The sequence below is a fragment of the Protopterus annectens genome, chromosome 17.part0 (assembly GCF_019279795.1).
Source record: "Protopterus annectens isolate FY-2018-M chromosome 17.part0, PAN1.0, whole genome shotgun sequence".
In the NCBI taxonomy this organism is placed as follows: domain Eukaryota; kingdom Metazoa; phylum Chordata; order Ceratodontiformes; family Protopteridae; genus Protopterus; species Protopterus annectens.
In genome coordinates this window covers 654,993,631-655,020,910 of record NC_056751.1, presented here as the reverse complement: position 1 = coordinate 655,020,910, position 27,280 = coordinate 654,993,631, and positions in this window count along the sequence as shown.

Below are 27,280 nucleotides of genomic sequence, written 5' to 3'. Positions count from 1 at the left end.
ACTCAATGTATGTTTAGGGCTGTCATGGAGGCACAGGCATGTTCAGAAAAGTGCTCCAGACAAATGCTCAGGGTTGTGGATGTGGCACAGGCTGACATGTGTGACTGCCTCCACCATGTTGCTGATTCACTGGATTGGATTAATGACACATTGGAACAAGGTGTGTCTGTGATGGAGTGAGGGATGTCTGTCATGGAATAAACAGTATTCGTGATGGAACGTCTCCTGGGAGGAGAGCAGCATCCTCATGGGTGTACATCACCCACAACATCTACTGATAGCCAACATGGCCATGCCTAATCATGCTCCTGTAGTGGCAGTAGTTCTGCTGGTCCATCAGTGAATGTGCGTTCCACACCTAGATATGGAAGGCCATGGGGTCATGGCCTTTTGCAATACCATGAAGGGAGCAAGTCTAGCAGACATCAGTCATGTTCAGGTAGCAGTACTGCATGTAACCTGACCGTGTAGCTTCCATTGCAACTCCTGGCAGAGCCAGTTCTCATGGTCAGGGGTAACAATGATGTGCTGCCACCTCTACCATGCATGTCTTATGCGTACCAAGACGTAGAACTAGCACTGAGCTTAGCTGTGTTCATGCAGACTCTCACACACCACTTTCACATGGAGGATGCCTACAGACACACACACACACACACACACACACACACCAGTTACATGGTTGAGCCTGCCTGCTTCCCTTTCTTACTCACACACACTCACCAACTTTTTGTGTCAGCCTAGGCCTCCTGCCCCCTCACATGACACATTGTGAAAGTGATGACAACTGTGCCATATCCCTGTTTTCTCTACTTTGGATTCAGGCATATCAAAGCTTTGTGCCTGATGCACAGGGTGCATAATTACATTAGTGCATCGTATATCTGCATTTTTGTTGCTAAATTGATAATTGTACCTGTCATGTATATTTGCCTTACCAGATTATACAGTGGATAGCATCATCATGTCAGTACTTTTTGCATATTCTCCTGTGAGAGTTGTGAAGTCAGAAACTGCAATATGTCTTATTACTTTCTAACTTTTGTCTTTAATGTTTTCCAGTATATACATATGGTGCACATCATAAGACACACCATCACATTCAGATCTCAGGATTGAATGACAACACTGTAGTCAAACTCATCAGAACAGTAATTTATTTATTTATTTATTTTACATTTGTTGACTGGGAGAGTCTAACTGGATTGCAAGTCCATTTTCAGTGGAGGCCCCCGGAGAAAAGCTCCAAGAGAACAATTTTTTACAAAACATAGTTTTAAGGACATACTTTTAACATACATTTTCCATAGAAGAGACTTTTGACATACATATTAACTAACAAATAGGATACATTCATTCTCTACAATATAATATTAAATTTTAGAAGATATTCCTAAGTTTAGGATTCCTGTGATAGATTTACTCTCAGAGTAAAAGCAAAGAGATGTAGAATAAGGCTCTGAGAGAGCAGATGATGCTCGCTATAGTTTAGAAGGTTAACAAACTGATTCACTATATGTCTTCGCCTGTTTTTTAGTTGAGATGGATAACAAATTAATTTACAATATGTCTTCTCCTGGTTTTAGTTGCTTATGGAAAGCTTAATATTGCTGGGGTAGTTTTCCCTAACTCCTGGAGAGATGGGATGAGCAGTAGATTAACAGTCCTAAGTGGGTACAGTACTATTGTTGGTTGGCTTAGCAGAGTTACTTAATTTAGGTGAAGTGTATAAAAGTAACAGTGTAATGCTCCTTTTTGCATGACCCTCACCAGAAACATGCAGCAGCTGGACAGACCAAAGGGCTTTCTCATCATGATAACACAGGGCCTACTAACCATGACATGATGTATGTGGACAGATTAAAAGACATGTCACTATCATCTTTTGAGTATTGCATTCAATTGTAACAGTTATTCTAAACCTCTTAGGTTTGGTTTAAGCACTTGGGCTTCAGGCCAGTTGTTTTACATTAAGGTTTGTAGTCTACACTTTTGTAACAGGAGAGGATAGCCTACACCCTTCTGAGCTGGAAATTGCTGGTTGAAAGCTTATTGTGTCTGTTATTCTGAAAGTGTCTTAGTTCAGGTTTAAGCACTAGGGTTTCAGACCAATTATTTTACACTAGGAAGGTTTGTGGTCTTCACTCTTGTGGGAGTATACTACTGAACTTCTGCTTTATGTAAACTATTTTTCTGCTGTTGTGATTATGATCTTGGCCTTTCCCTTTGTTTACTTTTTTAAAATCTTTTAACTTCACTTGTATTTCTGCATTTTTTGGACAGGTTTGCATTCAGTTTATTGAAGCTGCTCAGAGATTGCACTGCTGCCATGCGAGCAATTCAGTTATGCATTGTGACGCACTAACACAATTTTCTACCAACAGTCTTCCATAGAATAGCCAGTTTTTGTTAGTTTTACAGCAACACCTGGTACAACTGGCCATTCCCCACCAGTAACTACAATATATACCTACCACAATGGACAGACAGTTTTCCAACATTTCTCCAGCCAGCCTGATTGACATGGGCATCCTGAGGCAATGTAGCAATTGCCTCATGTATACTGACAACCGATTACTTCTAAAACAAACAAATACAACATGTCACAGCTGTATCTATACTAATACTATGGAATCAATTCTCTCACATAACAACAGACCAGATATCAAACAGTGTGTCAGCACACATACCTCACCTCTTGCACATAACAAACTCACAACACATAAGCCCACATACAAGGAGGTACTTGCTAGAAGCCTACCTAAAGGTCAGAGACCTCCTAAGCTCAAACCTACTACACACACACTGCAGACCCAACAGAATCCACTACACATAATAATACACACAACAGTAGCTCAACTAATAAGCCCCTATTGCAAAACACCTCAAAACCAACTGTCTTGCTCATAAGCTACTTCATAGTGAGACACAGATGGTCTCCTCAACAGACTGGGTGAGGAGAATGTCATGGTCAGCTGCCTGTCAGGTGCCAAGATCTATCAGATCAGGCACACACTCAAGTCTCTCAACAACAAGCACTTTTATGACTCTGTCATAGTCCACGTTGGATTGAATGACTTCAGACCAACCTTACTGAACTATATGAGGAGAGACATGACTGAGCTCTCAGATTATGAGTCCCAGGCAGGTATATCTCTAGACTGAAGCAGCAGTCCACCTTTACCAAGGATGATGCCTCAATATAAACATAAAATGATTGACTTCATCAATTGGCTTAGCTTCTGCTGTCAATCCAGGGGATCCAATATCTGTCAGCCTGGGAAGATATGGTTGTCAGACTATGCTGTTCTCCCAGAGGTGGTCATCACCTGCCACATCTTGGCTTTCAGTAACTGGCAAAGGTACTTGCCATGCCCATTGTGCCTTCTTAGGCAATGTCAGAACAGCTAAATTCTTAACATAAAAAAATCCACTAGAGACAAACTCACAATTATGTTGCTTAATTCAAGGACTTTAAATCAGAAACTACACTCACTGGAAGTACTCCTTACCATGGAAGATGCTCATTTCTGTGCAGTCATAGAGACATAGTTGAAGTTCACAGAAAGCCTCCCAGCCATGCAAGGCTACAATGCATTCCACACATTTAGACCTCAAAGCAAGCATGAAAGAACCATAGGTGGAGGTGTATACATATTCATTAAAGACAAATACACTTCCAGAGTGGTTAAACAGTAAGCCTCCCTAGAGCTCCTCCAAGTCCAACTAACTGCAGGTAAAACACCCTTCCATATCATCGTTAGCTATAGGTCTCTCACCATGAACCACAAGAACCAGTCTGCCTTAGACATTCTTAACTTTCTCACTATACAGCCAAACACCTTGGTCATTGTGATTTCAACTATCCTTCCATCGATTGGGAGTCATATTTGAGCACAAACATGCTGCTCTGAGGTTCCTGAATGTTGTTAATACAAATGCTCTGGAACACGTAGTCTGCACCCCCATAAGGGGCTTGAATATTCTAGACCTAGTACTCACCAACACAGGTGGTGCCTGAACTACCCCCTGTGTGTTGGCCTCCATGGTAAGGTCTGATCAGAATTCAGTCTCGTTCGAATTAACAATCATACTTGACCCTCTCAAGAGCAAAAAGGATGAAAAATTTCTCCAAACCAAACTATAGCCTTGTAACCAATGCCATAAATAGTTGCAACTCCCCTGCTACCACTGTCAACAATGACTGCTATACAGAGGTGTACACAAATGCCCTGTATAAAAACCTGTACAAATGTATAGACTCAGCTATATCTGAATGAATTGAGACAAGATCCTCACAAAAAAGCAAGCCATCCTGGTGGGCATAAAGCATAACTAGGTTATACAATAAATAATATTTAAGAACCAGAGGGAAATGACTCAGCAGAGGAAGGACACCCTCCACAGCTTGAGCAAGTACATTAGATATCTTGTAAAGTCCTCTAAAGTCAATTATGAAGCTAAACCAGCATCCTTAGCTAAATATAATCAGGAGGCATGCTTTAGCTACATCAGAAATCTAAAAGGAAGAACCCAGATTTGTGCCAAACTACTAGTGGTTGGTACAACTCATACTGACCCTTAGGACATTGCCAACCTGCTAGCAGACAGATTTGGGATAGACATCACCCCCCTGTCCCCACCAGACATACCTCAAAAGATATCTGTCACCAGTCCTCTACCTAACATCTTGAAAGATCAAGTCATAATCACACTGTCCATGGTCATAAAAACAGGCTCTATCAGACTGGATAACATCCCAGACTGCTACTAAGTGGTCTAAAATAGGACCTAGTGGAACCACTTGGCACTCTCTTCAACCAAAGTCTAAGTACTGCCTTTCTCCAGCAGAGTGGGACATAGCAACAGTAATTCCCTTGCACAAAAAGGGTCCATTAGCTGTACCTGAGAACTATAGACCCATAAGCCTAACCAGCCTTATCTGCAAGGCCATGAAGAGATTCATCATGCACCTTATCAGCTAAGACATAGGTGACCTTCAAACTCATGACCCAACTGAATGTGGCTTTGTTAAGGGTAAATCATGCTTATTAAACATGGGAGACTTCTTTAAGAATGTCATCAAAGATCTGGATGAAGGCAAAACAGTACAGATAGACTATCTTGCGTTAGCAAGGCTTTTGACACAATCCCCACTCAAGTATCATTGAGATACTCCCACAGCTAGGAAGGCAAGAAATGTGGGAAAAGCATAAATATAGTTGCAAGCATATAAATCTTCTAGAAGAACCTCATGTTGATCAGGAACAAACACAGGAATGGCTAAGGAGAGGTGAATTCAAACCAAGAGATGAAAGGTTAATATTGGCGGCCCAAGATAGTGGGCTGCATACACATTGTTTTTTTGTGGGAGAAATAGATAAATGTAGGTTTTGTAAAACTGAATTGGAAACAGTTGCACACCTCATTGCTGGTTGTGACATGGCAGAAGGACTGTATACTGAAAGACACAATAACGTGGCAAGCCTGTTGCACTGGGGATTGTGCAAACATTATGGTATTGAAGTGGCCAAAAAACACTAGAAACATGAGCCTCAAAGCATCATAGAAAATAAAGAAGTCTGCATCACTTGGGATCATCCATTACCAACAGTTCAAAAGATAGATGCTAGAAAAACAGATATAGTGGTCCAAGAAAAGAAGACAAGAGTAGCACTGATCATTGAAATTGCCACACCCAGTGACTACAGTGTCTTGCGAATAGAGAGACACAAAGTCATAAAATATCAGGATCGGCAGGCAGAAACAAGAGAAATGTAAAAAAAAGATACCCAGAGAGTTCTAATAGCAGTAGGACCAATGTGTCTTGTAAAAAAGAATTTACAGTCATATTTAGATATGTTACCAATACATGTAACTCTGTACGAACTGCAGAAGGAGTCATTACAGGGCACATTGTGGGTGCTGTGAAGAGCACTACTGGCTGACATCAAAGACTGAAACAATACTAATTTCATGAACTTTAATCATACTTTGACTTAGGAATGGGGTCCATTCCTGTCATGGTATTAGAAACCCAAAAGACGTGGAGAAAATAAAAAAATGGGAATCTGTTAAAAGAAGCATCTGAGGAAGTTCAAAAATATAAACAATGAAACCTAGAGATTTTTGAAAAGTATAAAAAAGAAATAAGGACATGGCAAAGAAAGAGAGATTGAGATGGTTCAATATTTATACAAAGTTAAAAGCCAAATTAATCAATACAAAAAAAGCAGCCGCAAAGATATTTGAAGAGAAATACAGGCAAACGCACCCAGATATGGAAAATTTCACAATAAAAAAAATAATATCACAAAGAGGAAATGTCAAAAAGAATATTAGTAAAGTAGAAGTTAAAAAAAGTAAAAGCTGAAGTTATGGAATGCCTGCAAAGCGAAGAATTTGATGTAGAAGGTCGAACACAGGTTACATCACAGCATGATGAAATAAGTCCCCAAAATAAGAAGAAACAGGAAGATCAGGAGACATCAGAAGAAGAAATATGGACATGGGAAAGAAAAAGAGATTTAATATGGTGTAATATTTATGCAAAGGAGAAAGCAAAATGAATCAGTACAAAAAGAGCAGCACCAAAGATATTTGAATAGAAATACATGCAAAGGAATCCAAACATGGAAAACTTTACAATACAAAAAATAAGACCAAGAGTAAATGTAGAAAAGAAGATTAATAATGGAGAAGTTAAAGAAATAGAAACTGAGGTTATGGAGTCTCTGCAAAGTGAAGGATTCAGTGTAGAAAATCTGAGTTAGAAAGCACCACAGTAGGCTAGACTAATAGACATCCAAATTAATGAGAAACCAGTGGAATGGGAAGTAACTGGGCAGTTGCCATATGCAGATATTTTGTAGCCATTCACAGGACACCAATATAAATGTTCACTTGAAGCTGGACAGCAAGGGAAGGAAGAGAAAACTATGGCAACTCTGATGCAATCAATGTTGAGGAGTGATAGGCCAGTGAGTTCCCACATTACAGAGCAACGGATGACACAGTATGAAATTGAAGAGAAAGTGCCACAGGAAGATGCTATAGAACTCTCTATAGAATGCCCACAGGAAATGGGCAACAAAAAATGTGCCCTTAGTTTAGAAGAAAATGAGCTAAGAGAAGAGTTGCTTGATTTAGCAGAGATATATAGACATATTAAGATCTATGGAAGAAATAGACTACAAAAGGTCAATAAAACCCAAAAAGTAAGAAGTCTGATAAAAGAAATGAATTCAGCAATTAGGACTGGCCATAGAAATCCATGCGATATAACAGAGGTAAACAGGATATATGACTGTGCAACTAAATTAATAGCAGATAAAATTCTACTACAAGAACACAAGGTAGTGAGGGAAAGGAAGGAGAGAAATTGAATGCCATCATGGAAACATCAAATACAGAAAACTATAAACCAATTAAGACAAAAGTGTCACTGTTAGAAGAGTATAGAAGAGGGAACAGATCAACAAAAATACTCAGAAAGGTAGACGTGATAAGAGCAATACACACTATTAGAATGGATCAGGATCAGTTTTGCACTCTTGCAATTAAACTAAAAATAGCACAGGCAGAACAACTTGGAATATACACAGATAAATATAAAGAAAAAGGGCTAAATAAACAATTTATTGATGACCCTAAAAAAATCTATAAAAAATGGAAAACAAGATAAAAGGAATTGAAAGAATTGAAAAAAAGAAGAAATAGATACGTTTTGGAAAACTATCTATGAAAGTCCTGTGGAACATAACACATATGCTAAATTGATAGGATAAATAAAAGAAAGAATAAGAAGTTCAAAAGTAAAAGATATGAAATGGGATGATGTAATGGCCAGAGAGATTGAGATAAAGGTAAGAAAACCCTCCAATTGGAAATACCCAGGCCCAGATGCAGTACCTAACTTCTGGTTAAAAATATTAACATCTTTGCACAAAGATTTAGCCATGAGTAAGAACTATTTATATGTGCACCCAAACAGACATCAACCTGGTTAACAACAGGAAAACAATGCTACTACTTAAGAGTGAACCTGCAAGTTATCCTAAAAATTATAAACCGATAACTTGCCTTCCAATGACTTATAAACTATACACCAGAATTGATGATGACAGAGTTTATAGTCATTTAGTACAAAATTCAATCATGGCAATAGAATAATAGGCTAATAAAAGAAAGTCATATGGAACAAAGGATCATCTCTTGCTAAATAAAGCAATAATGGAGAACTGCAAAAAGGGGAAGAATCTAGGTATGGCATGGATTGACTACAAAAAAGCATTTGATAGTATCCCACATTCATGAATAAAAGAATGCTTAAAAATGGATGACACATCCTACACTGATCAGTTACATTACAGTGGCCATGAAATAGTGACAGACCACTTTACAATTAAGCCATGATACAGGACAAATTATTATTCCAGGGATAAAATTCAAAGGGGATATTCCAGAGTGACTCCCTGTCACCGCTGCTATTCTGTCCTACTCTTAACCCTTTAAGCTATCTACTTAACAGATTAGGCCGTGGCTATAATTTGGCTCCTAGAAAACAACAACATGTAAAGAGCTCTCATCTTCTTTTTGTCAATGATTTAAAACTGTATACCTCATCAGATGACGAACTGAAAGCAAAACTGCAAGTAGTCAAAACTTTTTCAGATGATATAAGAATGTAATTTGGTCTTGATAAATGTGCAAAAGCAACCTTTAAAGTAGGAAAACTGCAGCACCAAGAAAACATCAGTTTGGAACAAGAATGTGAAATAAAAGAACTTCAGCAAGAGGGAGTGTATAAATATTTGGGTATTGTAGAAAGATCAACAAAAAACATGAACAAATGTGAATAAAACTTACTAAGTAATATTTTAGAAGACTTAAATTAATCCTGAAAGCAGAGTTGACATCTAGGAACAAAATTCAAGCTATAAACCAATTTTCTCTTCCTGTCCTAACTTATAGTTCTGGACTGACTGACTGGCCTCAAAATGTATTGAATAGATTAGACAGAAAAACAAGAAGTATGCTTCATGCTCACCACATGATTTATAAAAATCAGTGCATACCAAGATTATATATTCCCTGTTCCAAAGGAGATATGGGTCTCCTTGAAATTGATTACATGTATAGGTATGCAATTGTGGGACTGCACACATATATGCTAACTTCACAAGTCCTAAATGCAGTGAACGTTTTGAAACATGAGGAGAATACATCTAAGATTACTTCCCTGATTAGTCTAGCAGAAGCATATCGGCATCAAGCAGGAATGGAAATCGAACCAGAAGTAGATAAAAATCAGGTAACAACTGAATGTGCCAAAAAAAAGAAAGAAAGAATATAAGGTGAAGGATCAGATGAGAAGGCAAGAAATGTGAAAAATGTAGAAATATAGTCGCAAGTATAGAAAACTTCTGGAAGAAACTCATGTTGATCAGGATTGAATGCAGGAATGTTTAAGGAGAGGCAAATTCAACCCAAAAGATGAAGGGTTAATATTGATGGCACAAGATAGTGGCCTGTATATATGCTGGTTTACATAGTCCATTGAACATGTGGGAGAAACAGACAAATGTAGGTTTTGTAAAAGAGAATTGGAAACAATTGCACACCTTGTTGCTGGTTGTGACATACTAATGGCAGACGGATTGTATACTGAAAGGCACAATAATGTGCCAAGATTGTTGCACTAGGGATTGTGCAAACATTATAGCTTTGAAGTGGCTGAAAAACACTGAAAACATGAACCACAAAGCATCACAGAAAGTAATGAAGTCTATATTACATGGGATCACCCATTACCAACAGTTCAAAAGATAGATGTGAGAAAACCAGATATGGTCCATGAAAAGAAGACAAAAGTAGTATTAACCATTGAAATCGCTATGCCCAATGACTACAGTGTCTTGCGTACAGACAGACACAGTCATAAAATATCAAGATTTGAAGGCAGAAATGAGAATAATATAGTAGAAAGATACCTAGACAGTTCCAATAGTAGTAGGAGCAATGGGTCTTATAAAAAATAATCTTCAGTCATATTTAGATGTGCTAAATCCATATAAATTGCAGAAGGAGTCATTACTGGGCACATTGCAGGTGTTGAGAAGAGCTCTTTTAGCTGACATCAAAGATTGAAGTAATACAAATTTCATGAACTTTAATTGTACTTTGACTTAGGAATGGGGTTCATTCCTGTCATGGTATTAGAAACCCAAAATGGAAAAATCAAAAGAAAAAAAATGGGAATTAACCCATATGTCACTAGATGGGTAGCCAACTGGCTCAACAACAGAATGAATACAGTCAACGTTGGGAATTCCACCTCTGCCAGCAGACTATGTACAGCTGGTGTACCATAAGGGTCTATACTGGGCTGCCTACCATTTGGAATATATTTCTCAGAAGTCTAGGTGAAAATAGATGGCCTGTGACTTACCATGTTCACAAATAACTGCAAACTGGGTGAAATCATTGAGTCCCCCCAGTGATGCTGACATACTACAAAAAGGGCTTTCACAAACAAATGATTGGTGTCAAAGCCACGGACTTAAGCTAAACACAAAATTATGCATTATCATTCCTTTCAGCAAAGGAGAAGTCCTTGAAAATTAGAATATTAACAGTACCCGTCTTTAGTTCAAACCCTGTGATGAGAGATTTGGGAGCACAGATTGATAATGGCATTAACTTCAGTCACCATGTGTCCATAGTGGTAAGGAAGGCCTTCTATGTTGCACATCTCATAAGTAAAGGTATCACATCCAGAACTAAGGATATTATAACTGCCTTGTACTCATCCATCATCAGACCACTAATAGATTACAATGCTCCCTTCTGTATGTACGTCACAAGATACTTACAGCAGCTGAAGAGACCTCTGAGGTTTCTCACCAAGAAAATTAAGGACCTGAAACACATGACCTACATGGACAGACTGATGGTCCTGTAACTGTACTCTGTATGTTATAGGCTGTTGAGAGGTGACTTGTTCCTAGCCTACAGAGCAGTCTCAGACCCTGTCCTAATGGAAATCCTGCACATCTACAAGTCACATTAGACAAGATTCACTCACTCTAGGGATCTTAACCTAGCCTTGACATTAACAGGACATGACAGAGAGACAGATATGGCTCTAAAAACTGTCACTCCTCTGGAAAAAAACTCTCAGTTCACATAAAGCACAGCTGATCAATTAACCTATTTAAGCATAACTTAGACAACCGGATGAGACACCATAATTTTAACCCAGAAGTGTCACCTATGCCTTTCTTGGATAACGTCAGTCGGTACTGATCATAGACTTGCACTGCAAATATAGATGATACAATGTGGTCAATAAGGGAACAAGGTTATAAAATGGCTAGGCTTATAATGACCCTAGGGCCATTAACCTAGTAAACTCCTATGAACCTAAGGTGACACCTGCCTGGGCTCTAAGACAGTGTTGGACTCTCCTCTGGTAGGATTGCTGCATATGCAATAATCTCATATAGCCAATGATATCAGCATTGTCTGTTGAGTATATGGTGAAAATGGTGTCCCACATACTGGTGTAAATGGCACTCTGCAATGTCAAGTAACAGCTCATACACACACACACACACACACACACACACACACACACACACACACACACACACACACACACACACACACATGCACACGCACACGCACACATGCACACACGCACACACACACACACACACACACACACACACACACACACACACACACACACACACGCAAACAGTTGACTGCAGTGAGAAGAGAACCCCTATTTATCTAAGTACACAGACTACAGAACTCAGCACTTTACACAAGCACCATGGCACAAGTCTGACTTTTACATAGCTGCAGGTCAACTTATATTAAATGACATCAGCAGGCCATGTGGGTGACAGGAAGTTGGGAGACCTGCATAGGCACATAGATTCATACAGACTACAGAACTCAGCACTTTACACAAGCACCGTGACACAAGTCTGACTTTTACATAGCTGCAGGTCAACTTATATTAAATGACATCAGCAGGCCATGTGGGGGACAAGAGGTTGGGAGGCCTGCATAGGCACATAGATTCATAGGTTCATATGATGCCAGTAGCCTAACAGCACTTGGGTGTGTAGAAGCCTAACTGTGTAAAAACACAAGTACCCTTATTGAGAGTTTGACTTTAGTATAGCAAGGGTGTCAGCACCACTGACTGGCCCTGTCCAGGAGGGAGCACACAACATTATATATTATACTTTATAGTGTGGTTGATATATTTGTGTAAAAAATACTAAGCCCCCAGGGTTGTATTGCTTGAGAGAAGGGCAACATATGTATGTATTATGAATATATGATGTATGCTTACAATATGCCCTGAATTTGCAATGTTTCTACATGTAGTTTTATGTTATACAAAGGAAATGGACAATAAACACCAATAAGAAAGCATTATATATACAGTTCCATAGTGCAGTGACCAGCAATTTTGCATTATGTTTAACAAAGAGTACACGCATGCGAGTTACACCTGTTTGCATGCAGGTAAAAGCAATTCACATTGCTAACATCTGCCAAGCAGAATGCAATACTGGCAAGCAATTTCATATGCAGGCAGTTGTTTATGTGTTTTTTGAAAATGTTAAAGCCATTTCAGTCAAGATAGCAGCAATACATTCACAGGACTATACTACACAGTATACCCGCAGTCATATATTTGATCATAAATGTAATAATACATAGATTACTCTATCAGCAAAATAATAAAAAATGGAATATACTGTATTCTAACCCAGGACCAGGCATATGGCATTCCTACAAGTCTTACACTTACACCTGTTGCCTCAAGAAAGTTGAGGAAACAGTTGTCTATGCTGCACTTCATTGCTGTAAACTGCAATGTCACAGCAGTAAAGGAAAGGTTGCACACTCTGTCCTAGAACCCAGTATCATCTGCATTCCAGGTGATATTTTCATGATGGCCAAGGGCATTAATTGAATTATCCAGTTACTCTTTTTGCCATTTGCTTCCTAGGTGGTCCACCACACTTTACGCAAATGAGATAAACACAGCTATTACTCTGGTCCGCTGTTTGTGCTATGCACTGCATCATGCAAAAAGACCAAATAAAAATGAGAAGATTAGGAAAGAAAAACTTAGTAATGGACACATATAAGTAAAATAAGTGTCTGCTGTCACGTTAAGGTACTTTCTGTACAAATGTACCACTATTTATTTCATTACTGTACCAAGTTAAGCTATAGAATGATATGCCATGATATTATTAAAGAATACATTCTAGGTTCAGTATTTACCTTGCAAATGCACCAGTTGACACTATTTTATTTCAAGCCTAAAATATTCTTGTCTCTGCAGCCATGGTATTGAAGTATGTAGAAAAAACAGAATGTAGGATACATGGATGCTTTATAGCTTGTTGAATAGCTCCACCATAATGAAAATCACCTTCTTATGTTGTAATTAGCACCTATGAAAAATATCTGCTGCTTTATTGAATATACCAACTCCATTGGTGCTCATTAGTGCTCAGTGTGCACCTATACACTGCTGTGCACACAAACACTGAAATACGATAACCACAACTAATCTTGTTATTACTTTTCTCCATGTTTGTGATATTGCAGAAACATGCAGCTGAAAAATTGGAGGAAAGGTTGCAGACCCTGTATTAGAACACAGGACCTTCCATACTCTAGCCCTACACCTACGCATACTGCCATTGTGAACTGTGCACTGCTTATATGCACTGTTATACTTCATAGACCTACATGTACACATCCATAAGTGTAACCTGACATCCCTCCTGATGTCATAATTCTCTGTTGCCATGCATTCAAAACGAGCACTGTGAAAGTGCCTACATGAAGTGAACATCCCTGCATGGTTACAAGTTTTTGAGATTCAGCAATTCTAATGAGATTTTTCCTCAGTTGCATCTTCACCATGCTGACAGCCCTGAAAATACATGGTTAGTAACCTTGTAGGCAGGGAAACTAAAGGGGAGCACAATGTTGTGCTCTCAAGGAAGGGTATTACTGAGGTATATTTCTGCACAGAAGAATGCAGGTTTTGAATAGTATGTTTCATGGGGCTTACACTTTTAGCTGTCTACACTAGTGAAGAGAGCATTCTTAATTTGGGGTGGGGGTGCAAAGCTACATTTATATCATGGCATTTTAAAAGGAATTGTTGCTATTGTTAATCTAATTTTCTAGCATCCATGCCTGATAATGTCGTAATGTGTGTGGGGTTACATGTTATGGTGTGTTCTGTACAAACCTACAGACCTTTACTTGCTCTTGTTTCTGTCTAGACTCCTTTCAGTGGCTGTATTTGGAAAACTTTTGAATATATGGCCAACACGAACACCGAGTCCACACAACTTGTTGAATCACTCTACAGTGTTGATTTGCTTCAATAGCATAAAATTCAGCTACTTATGCTGTAATTTGCATACCATGGAAGTTTTAGTGTTTGTGCATGAGTACGTGCCGCTACACAGAGTTTACTGAATCTAAAACTCTTCTCGGCTTTATGTGCACATGGTCAAATGATCATGTAGGCTTTATTGAATGCTCTGGTGGTGTATTTGAATTTATACATGATATGTAATATTTGAAGGAAGATTTATTTAGATTCATACAGAGAGCATATAGGTTAAACAATAAACTAAGTTTAGTTAAAAATGACAATGAACATCTTATATGATACCATCTACTATTGTTATATTCTGAGCCCAAGATTTTGTCAGGAAATTTATTCATAGCTATAATAGCTATGCCTTTGTTATTGGTATAGTTTCCTGCTAATTCAAGATATTTCATCTATTTTACTCACATTGTGCCCACTGGCTTCTAGTCATATGAGTTTCTCATACAAAGCATATACTGTTGCTGATTTGTACAGCAAATAGAAAAAACGTTTCCTCCCTTTTGTGTTCTGAATATGCTTCTGATTTCAACTTTCAGTATTCATAGTCTTGTACATTGTAAGCTGGGAAAAACAAAGTAACATATAACTGCTATACATCACAGATACATCTAGCATGTTATTTAAGTGAAAGAGTTTTAAAAATGTTAATTGGTTATAGAAGTAAGACCTCTTAGCATAGCTAGATAGCAACCATAAAGATAAAAGCAAACTCTATGTAACCCAGCGCTGAGAAAATCTCTTCCCATCCCCCCATCAGGCCTAACTCTTACGCATATGCTAACCAGAATAAAGATAATTTTCAGTCATGGTATCAATAAATTAAAAAAATGAGTAATAGAATAGCATCATGAAGATTCTAAAGATAATAGTAAACAGATAAAAACAGATTAAAATTCTAATCAATTGTGAGTCAGTATAAGAAACCTTGAGGTATTCACTATCATAACTATTATAACTAACATATCTAACAAAGCATAACACTGCAGCAAATCCCTGAAAGAATTTGAAACAAGCAAGAACAGAGCATGTATTAAAAAGTAAAAAAAAAAAAGAAGAATTGTTTGTCCTGAATAAGTGCTTTGATATAATAACTAACAATAAAATGCAAATACAACTGTTAATTGAAGATTGTTCACTTATCACCTCATCAGCAGTTGTTCACAGAAGTTACTTGGAAAGGAAGTGAAATTGCAAAACCTTGAAATTACCAAAATCTTGGTAAGAATCCTAAATTCCTATATATCAAGATGTCAGCCCTCAATGTAACCAGATGAAAAAAAGGAGAACTTCACATCTCCAATTATATATTTATAAGTTGTTATAGTCCAACAAGCTCCAAAGTCCTTAGGTAACAATCCAAAAAAAGTCTTAATGTCATAGTATTCAAGTCTGTTGTTAGGAAAAGTTACAAAAGTAAAATGAATGCAGTAATAGCTTTTTCATACCTGTTTAATTGGTACTTAACTTCCTTGAAATAGAAGGAAAATTTGGCTAGCTGTTGCATTTGGAATTTTATATTTTCACTAATCAAATAGAGACAGAATGTGGCTAATTTCTGATGGTTTCTTTTGAAGGTGAGAGGAAGCTCTTGAGCAATTGTTAAATTGAGACCTCACCAAAACTTGTCTACTTAAGTTTTGTCATTCTCAGTATAAGCAAGATAATTGAGCAATTTTACGTATATTTGCCTGGGACCATCTGATTGCAATTTGGATAACGTTCTCTTGCTTCTTTCAACAATAAGGTTGTTAAATATGGCTGGATCTTTAAGCAAAGTATTTAAATGCCTTTTACTTAATGCATTGTCAATATTTATTAAGTTTCAGGAACTTCCATTATTAAGATGTTGTTGTTTTGAGTCTTGGCAAGTCCAAAAGTTTTCCTTGAATTGCTGGAATATCAGAGTTTAATTGTAATGTTGTTGTAGTTTGTCTTTCAGCTTTTCCCAGTTAGGGGTCACCACAGCGGAACTCTGGTCCGCTAATGATTGGCAGATGTTTTTTTTTTTTTAAGCAAAGTATTTAAATGCCTTTTACTTAATGCATTGTCAATATTTATTAAGTTTCAGGAACTTCCATTATTAAGATGTTGTTGTTTTGAGTCTTGGCAAGTCCAAAAGTTTTCCTTGAATTGCTGGAATATCAGAGTTTAATTGTAATGTTGTTGTAGTTTGTCTTTCAGCTTTTCCCGGTTAGGGGTCACCACAGCGGAACTCTGGTCCGCTAATGATTGGCAGATGTTTTTTTTTTTTTATGGTGTCGAGTTGCCAGCCCGACGCCCAACCTTCAACGAAGGCATGCCCATTTAACGCATGTCTTTCGAAAGTTTAATTGTAATACATTTTATTTATACATGAGAGCTAAGTTTCAAATTCTGGTATATGGATTTCTATGTCAAGTCTTTTAGTGAAATTTATGTATGTTTTTATTTATTTATTTATTTATTTGACATTTGTTAACCGGGTTGGTCTGACTGAGCAAAAGCCCTTTATCAGCAGATACCCGAGGAGAAAAGCTCCAGTATTACATTGCATAGACATATATTAGCACAGACATTTATTACAAGTCAAGTAAAAAATGAAATAAAAACATGAAATAAAAAATATGAATTAAACAATGAATAACTGTACTTAATACATTTTTTTTTTCATGAGAAACACATTCTGTAGAAAATGAAAAGTACTAGAAAGTTGGAGATTTATCGTCAGGGAGTAACTTGGATGAAAGTTTGATAATAAAGTATGATCAGTTATAAGTAGATTTAGGATGTGACATTGTAGTAAGGGAAGAGCTAAATAGAAAATAGCTCTAGTAAAGAATATTTGAGGTGAAAACGTATCTAGATATATAAGGTTGATGCTAGTAAGGAGTAGAATTGAAGCAGAAGAATGTGGAGTAAAAGTTAGAAAAGAACAGAGAACTTAAAGTCAAAAGTCAAGAAATCAGTAATAGTAGTGTTATTTGTGAGTTGGAGAGAAATATTACCAATGACTATTTGAACAAGTTGCAAGGCTACTTATCATTCTTCTATAGAGAAGGTTTGGTCACATTTGTTTTTGAAAGCTGCAGATTTCTTATCTTCTTTTGAACTGCTACCTCAGTACCTATTACTTAAAATTTCTTTTTCAGGAGTAACTAAAGAGGATACATTTGTTTTAACAGTTGTAGCCTCCATGTAACATATTGTTGTATTTAAATCTCAAAATGCCATATAGAGTAGCAGGTTAATCAGTCTTTTAATTCTGCATACAGGTAACACCAGCACTCCCTCTCTCCAAGGAGGAACATATTCCTGATCATCCACAAGCCACGAGTCACCAAGACAAATCCATGAAGAAAGTCTGCATACCACTCCTTCAGCCCAACAAAACCTGTGAAAAGATCAACATGTGAGTACCAAACTAAAGTCTATTCAAATAAGCAGTTTAGCAACATAAAAACTTGTAGATGCCTTTTGATTTAAGTTTATAAGTGTTTTTGCCTTTTTCTCTATTTACAGAAAATTGTTTTCAGAAGGATGAGCATCATTGTTGACCAAGTTGCAACTATCATTAGAGTAGTCTGACAGTTATAGCAAAGGATAAAGGCTATGAGCTATTAATAAGATACTTCCTGTGCTGCAGAGTTTGATTCCCTTAACCTTAATTTGGCTTTTGTATGACCTTGAGCAAGTTGCTTAACCAGACAGTACATTAGGTTAGAAGGAAGTTGGACTAGACTCCTTATTGGTTTTCTGGACTGCATGACTAGTAACAACCCATGAACCTAACTGTCTATTATATCCAGTCTATAAAGTCTGAAAATGACAGAAAAATTAGTGGACATTTAGCAGACACTCTGTGCTTATCTACACAAGCTTGGTATAAAAGAGACATAGATAATATTGGTTAGAATGAAGTTTAAAATAAGTATTAGGAAAGTAAAAGGGGTCCTTTTAGTAGTTGAGACAGGTTAATCAGTGTTATAGCAGTTTTTTTACAATCATCTTTCCACCTTAAAAAAAACTACACAATTGTACATGGAGCTCTTCCACCAGTACAAGTACATTCATAAGAGTCATTAATTTTGTTACCCTCTACCATTCCTAACAATTTACTTAACTTTACACAGTTAAGATATCAACTATTTCCACCTTAAACTCATTACATTTGAGTGATGCCTCCAGGTGCATTCACAGTTAACTCCTACTTCCAAAACCATGCTATGTACAAAGTTTTAAAAGATTTAATCTTAAAACCTACCCAACATCAAACTTAACTGCATTTTATATTAACAGTTGTTTTTATGATATTAATTTATATTGATAAAGTTTATACATGTTTCTAAACATCTCAACAATCAAGTAAAGTAACACAGACATAACTCTTTAGCCTTATATGAAAGCTCTCAGTTGGATTAATAAAATGCTACTGACAGTACATGTGTAAAGTGAATAGTTGCTGAGATATTTTAAGTTGTTTACAAAATATTACAAATGTAATAGTTACTGGGCCAGATTCATGAAGGCTTGCATGGTGTCTAAGAGTAGCGTAAGACTCCATGCAGCCAACATGTCTGCCGAGCGATCCAGGAACAGCGGGCAGGGGCGTGCAAGAGAGCTCCTAAAATGACTATAGCACGGACAGGGTTAGTTTATGCAAATTACCTCATTTTCTGCTGAAAGCTATGCAAATTAGGTAAATTTGTGATCCAGGAAACGTTAACCTGTCCGAGTAAGAGTAGTGTTATTTGCAGAAATGTACTCGGTTGGTAACTGAGTACCGTTCTGCAAATAGCAAAACGGAGCAATGACAGCTCCAAATAAAGGATGCATCCAGTTGAGGAAGCAAGGCCAAATATAAGGCCATTGGCATTTATATGTGTTGCAAAAATTTGTAAAAATTAAATTTTTTTTCCCCCGATCCTCGATGTTTAAGCATAGTGCAGCATCGCGCAACCTTGCGGCGCTCTAAAAAAACAAAAAAAAAAATTAAAAGGCAAAAATAGGCATTTTATTACAAATATACATCTGCCATGCAAGTGAATGGCAGGCTGAAGACAACATGGCTACTGAGTAGTGGTTGCTAATGAGGGAAGCTCAGTGTGAGAGATGTAACCAAGCATTAGTAGGCAATCCTATGCAAATGAGTATAAGGATAGTAAATTCCAATTTTCCCTGCTATGTGAACTATGTCCCTAGAGTGTATGAGTAGGATTAGGGGAGTGACAGAGTAGTAGATAGGTGACATCATGAGGGGGGTATATATCAAACACCAAAAACACCAAACATCAAAAACATCAAGCCCATTGGAGCAGAGTGGCATGTGTCTGCTGTGAGTTACTGAAGACTGGAAGAGGCGTGTTCCTAGTTGTCTGAACTGAACGCCAGAAACCGAGGGCATACACTGTGGCTACCACCAAAGTTTCTTGCAAAGCTGCTTACACTGTGTGCGCGCCTGTAAACCGTTGTAAGCCTGTGTGCGTGTGTGTGCACCCATGTCAGCCTGTGTAAGGCTGTCTAAGCATGTATGCATGATTGTGCACCCGCCTAAGCCCGTGTAAGCCTGTGTAAGCCTGTGTGCTTGCATGTGCGCTCGTGTGCACGTGTTTGCACTTGTTTGTGCGGCACTGCCCCCTGTGGAAACAGAAATGGGAAAAGGAAGGAAAGAAAGTAGTAGGATGTTAACCAAGGAGAACTAGCAGAGCTGCCAGGTGAAATCAATCAGAATCAGCCATTTTCACAGGCAGTACACTAGCTTAGCCCAGCCCAGCACTTAAAACTCTGCAAACAACATTCCCCCATGTTTTCCTCAGAAACACTGCAACACTGCATTCTACAAAGAGAAGTGAAAACTTAAAAAGCTTAACTGAGACAAAAGAATGTTAGGGGCTGCCATAGCTATTATAAGGTGACATGTGCAAGATGCTGAGGGTGGTGCCATTGCAAATGCTGCTGAGCAACCCACAGTGAGGAGATGGAGAAGAGTGTACAGACCCAGGGTAACCTACCAGGAGCTACATGAGCTGGAAATAGGGGAGTGCCATAGAGTGGACAGAGAGCTCCTGCAGCAAATTGTTGAGCTGTGCAGGCCATGCCTCACACATAGAACCAACAGAGGGGAACCCATCCCAGAGGAAACCAAGGTATGTGTTGGCCTAAGAATACTAGCAACAGGTACCTTCCAGAGACCAACTGGTGATATGATGGGGATTTCACAGGCATCAGCATCCAGGGTACTGCACCAGTTCCTGAATGCCATGTCAGCACATGTCAGTGATCATGTATATTTCCCCAATTCCTGTGAGGTATTGGCCAGCAATATGCGTCTCTTCCAGCAAATAGCGGAATACCTAGAGGTAGTGGGTGCAATTGACTGCACGCACATACACATCAAAGCACCAGCCGGTGAGTGGGGTAGGGCCTACATCAACCGCAAGGACTTCCACTCCATCAACTGCCAGGTCATGTATGATGCCCAGGGCATAATACTGAATGTGTGTGCTGGCTGCCCTGGAAGCTATCACGACTCCCATATCTGGCATCTGACGCAGCTGTACCAGACATTTGCCAATGGGGACATCCCTGACGGTCACCTAGTGGGAGATGCTGGATATGCACTGGAGCCGTGGTTGATGACACCCATCAGAAATGCACACACACCTGAACAAGAACTCTATAATGAGGCACACGCGCAAACACAAAATATAATCAAGCATGTGTTCGGGAAGCTCAAGTCACGGTTCTGGTGCCTGGACACATCTGGTGGATCCTTGCAGTACTCACCAACTACATGTATCCAAATTGTCATGGTATGTGCCATGCTACACAATATGATCCTGCAAAAACAGCTGCAGTAGGAACAGCATGGGGCAGGGCCAAACAGCCCCACACCATTGACAAGGCCTGCACAGGCACAGCGTGACTAGGAGGAGGAACAACCTGAGCCTGCCCCAATAGGCAAAAGGAGGCATGCCCAGTATGCCTTGGCCTTGGCAAAGAGGCAACACATAGCACATACACACTGGCTCAGTAGGAACCATGGAAATGATACCTCTCTCTGACTCGCACATAAAATAAAAGGGATGCCTAACTTGACACTACCTGTTTCCAAACATGTATAGGCAGTGTAGTATGTGCATCTGACATAGGCAGCCCTGCAGCACCACCTGCGGCATGATTGCCATGTTTTAAGCAATATAAAGCAGTGCTAAGCAGCTGTCACCAATATCTAGTATGTGTAAACTAAATTGCTCATGCAATGTTGGGCAAGGTCAGGGCAAGTTGAACAAAATCAGTTAAACATGCTCATATCTGCTTTACTGTTCCTTAAGCAGTCTGGTCTGACCAGTATGAAAATAGAAAGCAGTGACAGGCCTTGAACCCAGGATACTGTGCACTGTAGTCACAGCACTGATCCACTAAGCCATGATAGCATTTCAGTGGCACAGACACAGCAGAACAATTGTACACCAATGCAAACACAAAGCAATGCTGTATCATGCCCCTAAAGAGGCAAATGGGTAACCTTCCCCACACACCTATGCAGACAGAGAACATCAGTCTAGGCGTTGTGACGTGGGTTGTGTAGGCTATGAAGTCGCAAGCTAATATATGTGACATTGGATGCTAAAATCTGTAGTACAGTAGTATGCCTCAAGCCAGTATGATAGGCAACAGAACAGACTGTAATGGTGTCCTGTATATAGCAGTGCAGGCACAGCAAATGTGTAAAAGTGTCAGGTGAAACCCACAACCTATGTACACCCACAGTAACAATCCGGTGTGCCCACAGGTAGAAATAGCTGTCGCCCCTGTGTGTAGAAATGTTGATGAGTCTATGCAAAGTGTCTCCAGGAAGCCTTGCTGGCACAGCATGATCCATGTTGATCTATGACACAAAGGTGAGCCCTGTTGTAAAAATACAACTTGATTTACCATACACATATAGTATAAATGTGTATACTGTGCATGCTCACACACTCCAACAAATGTAGTGGATTTCATTCAGCATCACACTGAAAGGTCATACTGGGCATGCTTACACACTTAAGGAAATGAAGCAAATGTCAGACAGGAAGATACTGAAATATCATACTGGGCATGCTCACACAGCCTAAATACGGATGTGATAATAAGGGATCTATGGACAAATGTGTATAGTCATCTCTACTTCCAGAAACACATTCACAAAGTGGTCTGAAAATCCTGCTATGTGTTCACACAAACTGCCAAGGTCTGTGCATGTAGGTCAAAGGAGGTTGCCACAACTCCACAGTCATCAGACCGGTCAGAGAGTACCACAACACACTTGCAATGAATCTGACTAGGCAGGTTCAGCAGCTAGAAACACCAATGAAGTACCTTAACAAGAGGATTACTGGCCTCAAATAGTTGCCCCATGCAACAAGACTGAAATGTAACCCAGTCTGTACTCTGTTGCATACTGTCTACTCAGGAGATCTCTGCCCAACAGACAGGTCCATGTCATGGTTACACTCAGATCTGTTCTGAGTAACAGCTCAATGGCACTAAATGTACAGAGCCAACTGATATTGCCAACACCCTGGCAGATAGGATCAGTGTTAACTATACCCCCCTCTCACCCATGAAAGAGCACATGTCTATAATGGAAGACTGCAAAGTTGCTGTCCTCACGGCTTCACAGGTAAAAACTCTCACCAAAGCCAGTATCACAGCAGCCATGGGACTAGATAACTTACCAGGCTGTGTAGTATCTACATCCCTGAAATAAACATTAACATGGAAGGCCTGTGGCTACTGAAGTTTCCAGAGGACTGCAAACTAGGAGCCATCATTGTAAACACTAAAGATTTGGACATCCTACAAAAAGGCCTCACTGAGACAGATGGCTGTTGTCCAAGCCATAGGCTGCAGCTCAATGCCAAAAAGGTGCATTATCATCACCTTTGTTAAAAACACTGTAGCCAAGAACTACAACATAGGTGGTAGTATACTTCACACTGTAAGCGTGACAAGAGACCCTGGGTCTCAGGTGGACAGTGGAAACAACTGTGATGAGCACATTCCCACAGTATTCAGGAAACCCTCTTATGTGGCACACCTCATCACAAAATGTGTCTCATGCAGAATAGAAGAGGACATTGTTCCCCTCTACTCACCACTCACTAGAACTCTAAAAGAGTACAACACCATTGTTGTTATGTACTTCACAAGACAACTACAACAACTGGAAAGCCAGCAGCAATACCTCACAAAGAGCATTAGTGGCCTGAAATACATGCCATACGCAGACCATCGCAAAATGCTCCATCCGTACTCCCTTGCATATCGCCTACTCAGAGGTGTTCACTGCGTAACATACAAAGCTATGTCAAACATAGAGCTGTTGGATATGATCCACGTAAAACACTCACAATCACCCTGACCTTTGGACCCAAGACCATGAGTGAAATACAAAAGGAAGGGGTGTAGCCATTTACCTTATGGATATCCACACTTCCAGGTTACTGGCACAGCATGAGGCCTTGGAGACCATGCAAGTGAAACTAACATTGGCCAAAGCTACCCATCAGATTGTAGCCTGCTACAGATCACGTACCTTGTCTTAGGAACCTCACTCAGTATTCTGGAGAACAATGGCAAATATAAAGGTCCTATCAAACACCATTATATGAGGAGATTACAACTACACAAACATTGAGTGAGTGAAATACTCGTATAGAAAGTCCTTTGCCCAATGTGTCCTAGAGTTAAGAAACTCTAACAACCTGGAACAGCTGGTCAGCACACCCACTAGAGGTGCCAACATGCTGGACATGATCATCACCAACATGGGGTACCAGTGTTCCACAACAGAGAGAAACCCCTCACTGGTAATATCAGATAATTAAGTAATCACACTGGACATCCACATCCCACCCCCACACCCAGTCAATGAAACCACTGTGAAGACATTTGCAAAAGCAAACTGCACTCTTCACAAGACCAAAGTGGAACATTCAGAAGACCCCTTGCTATAGGATAATGGTATGCAATCTGTAGAATCATTTACAAGTGCATCCTATGAGCATCTACAGGGATGCATGGAATGAGGCATCACAAATAAAACCAAGATGCACTCCTCCAAAAATAGGACAACAAGCAGGTGTTTGTTGTCCATAAATAAGCTAGGCAAGAGAAGGAGGAAACAAACACATGATAGATCCAACTTCACTAAAGGAAAGGCATTACTGATCATTATCAGGAAGAAACAATGATCGCTCTTAAAATAATCCAAGGATGGTGTCTAAAGACAAATAGCCAAGGAATGTAAGAATAACAACCACAAAGCCTTCAGTAGCTATACCAGATATGTAGGTGTCAATTTCCAAATATGCTGTCAGCTACTGAAAAAAGGAATGACACACACCAAACCAACTTTCATTGCCCACACCCAGGGGGACGCGTTCAGTGTAAACTCCCCCCATCACCCCCAAAAGGGTTTGTGTCCATCACAGAAGGATGCAGAGACTCAGACGTCATGGACATGCAGGTAAAGACAGCCCTCACCAAAGCTAAGAACATAGCAGCAATGTGACTGTATTTTGTCCCAGGCTGCATCTTACACTAGGCCCATAAGGAACTACACCGTCACCTACATTCACTATCCAGACTCAAGCGTACCACAGGCTATGTACCCAAAGAATGGCATACACTAACAGTCATCCAGCTCCACAAAGGGTGTGCCAAAACAGAACATGGAAACCATTGCCCAATATGTGTAGTCAGCCTGGTCTACAGAGCTATTGAGCAAATTGTCATGGAACCATACAATGAGACATTGGAAATCTCCAGACACTGGACTCTACACAACTTTGCCTTGCTAAAGGCAGAGCCTGGCTCCCAAACCTAGTTGACTTATTTAAAACAATTAACATGATCATAGATGGAGGTGAAAGTAGTCCAAACAGCCCACCTGGACCTCACTAAGGGCTTACCACACCATTCCCTACTCTGTCATCATGGACAAGTGTACCAGCTTGAACATGAATAGCTATGTCACAGGATGGGTGGCCAAGTGGCTCACAGATCAAACACACATGTTCATAGCTGCGGGAGCCATGTCCAACTCTAAGCCAGTCACAAATGGCATCACACAGGTCTTGGTCCTGGGACCCCACCTGTTCAGTAGATACTGCTTAGAGGTACAGGAAAGCATGGCAGGTGTAAAGCTGAACAGGTTTGCAGATGACTGGAAACTGTGGTCCATAATTGACTGTACAGCTGAAACAGACATCCTTCAGAAGTGTCTTACAGACACAGATACCTGGTGTCAAAACAATGCCCTCAAGCTGAATGGCAAAGAATGAATAGTCATCCCCTTTGGGTAATACAAAGTGCACACAAATTACCACATAGGTGGTAATCCAGCATGTACGGAGAAAGTCATTATGGCCCTGGGGACACAGGTCGATAGTAAACTCACCTTTGATGATCACATGGACAATGTGTTTAGACAATCCTTCAATGTAGGTCATCTAATGTCACCTAATGAAACCCACTTTGTATAGTCTGATTATGTCACCATCCTACAAATATACCTGTGGAAAGGATAACTCCCAGTAATGTGTATAGTGCATCGTGTTAATGTGTACTCCTCTAGTATCATGAAGTAGTTAGGTAGGGGTTTGAATCCTGCACTGGACAGCTGTGTGTGTGTGTGTTTGTGTGTGGTCTCCTTGGGAAAGAGCAACCCTCTAGGAGAGTAGTGAAACACCTCAAAAGTGGTAAACTAACCTTTGTCAAGTCTGATGATGTCACCATCCTACAAATATACCTGTGGAAAAGAGAACTCCCAGTAATATGTATAGCGCATCATGTTAATGCATACTCCACTAGTATCATGAAGTAGTTAGGTAGTGATTTGAATCCTGTACTTGACAACTGTGTTTGTGCGTGGTCACCTTGGGAAGGAGCAACCTTTTAGGAGAGTAGTGAAACACCTCAAAAGTGGTAAACTAACCTTTGTCAAGTCTGATGATGTCACCATTCTACAAATATACCTGTGGAAAAGAGAGCTCCCAGTAATATGTATAGCACGTCATGTTAATGCGTACTCCTCTAGTATCATGAGGTAGTTAAGTAGGGGTTTGAATCCTGCACTCGGTGAGTGTGTGTACTGTATGTGTGGGTGACACTGCTGGTCAATGTGTTGTGGGTTTTGCTTTTACTACTGTATGATATATCAGTATACATTGCACATGTGAGCTAGCTGTGTGGCAAATACATATACGTACATGTTACCTCAATGATTGCATGTATGGGAACCCTGCTTTCTCCAAGAACACAGCTGTCATCCTTGCCAGACTGTGCTGCTGCTTCCCAGACCTTAGGTTATATCTGTATGCTTGTGACAAGCCCAGCCACTGCAGTGATCCCTGGCCTAGGTCATCTGTGTCACACAAAGTCATTACGGTTCCTATTGGAATGTGTGTGTGAGGGTCTATGGCCGAGGTATATGTCAGACCTGTTCAAATGCAGCAAAGTCTGTCAATGATGACTATTCATAACAGGTGTTGACCAACCTTTGTTGATATGCATGCAGACCCCTTATTGCTTATGTGATCCACCGAGGGATCTCAAAATACCTTTGGCAATGTGATTAACAAAGGACAGATGATGTAACACTTCGTTGCATGTACACATCGGTACCTGTTCATCATGTTGTTGGCTACTACCTATGTGGTACTGTGGGGATAATATGTTCCATAAAGGTGGATGACTATGCTTAGTTTGGCTTATAGCTTTCCAGCGTGGGTTTGACAACAGGCATCTGTCTGTATGATACCCTTGTGCAGGATGTGTGTGTCTTCTGGAGAATGCATT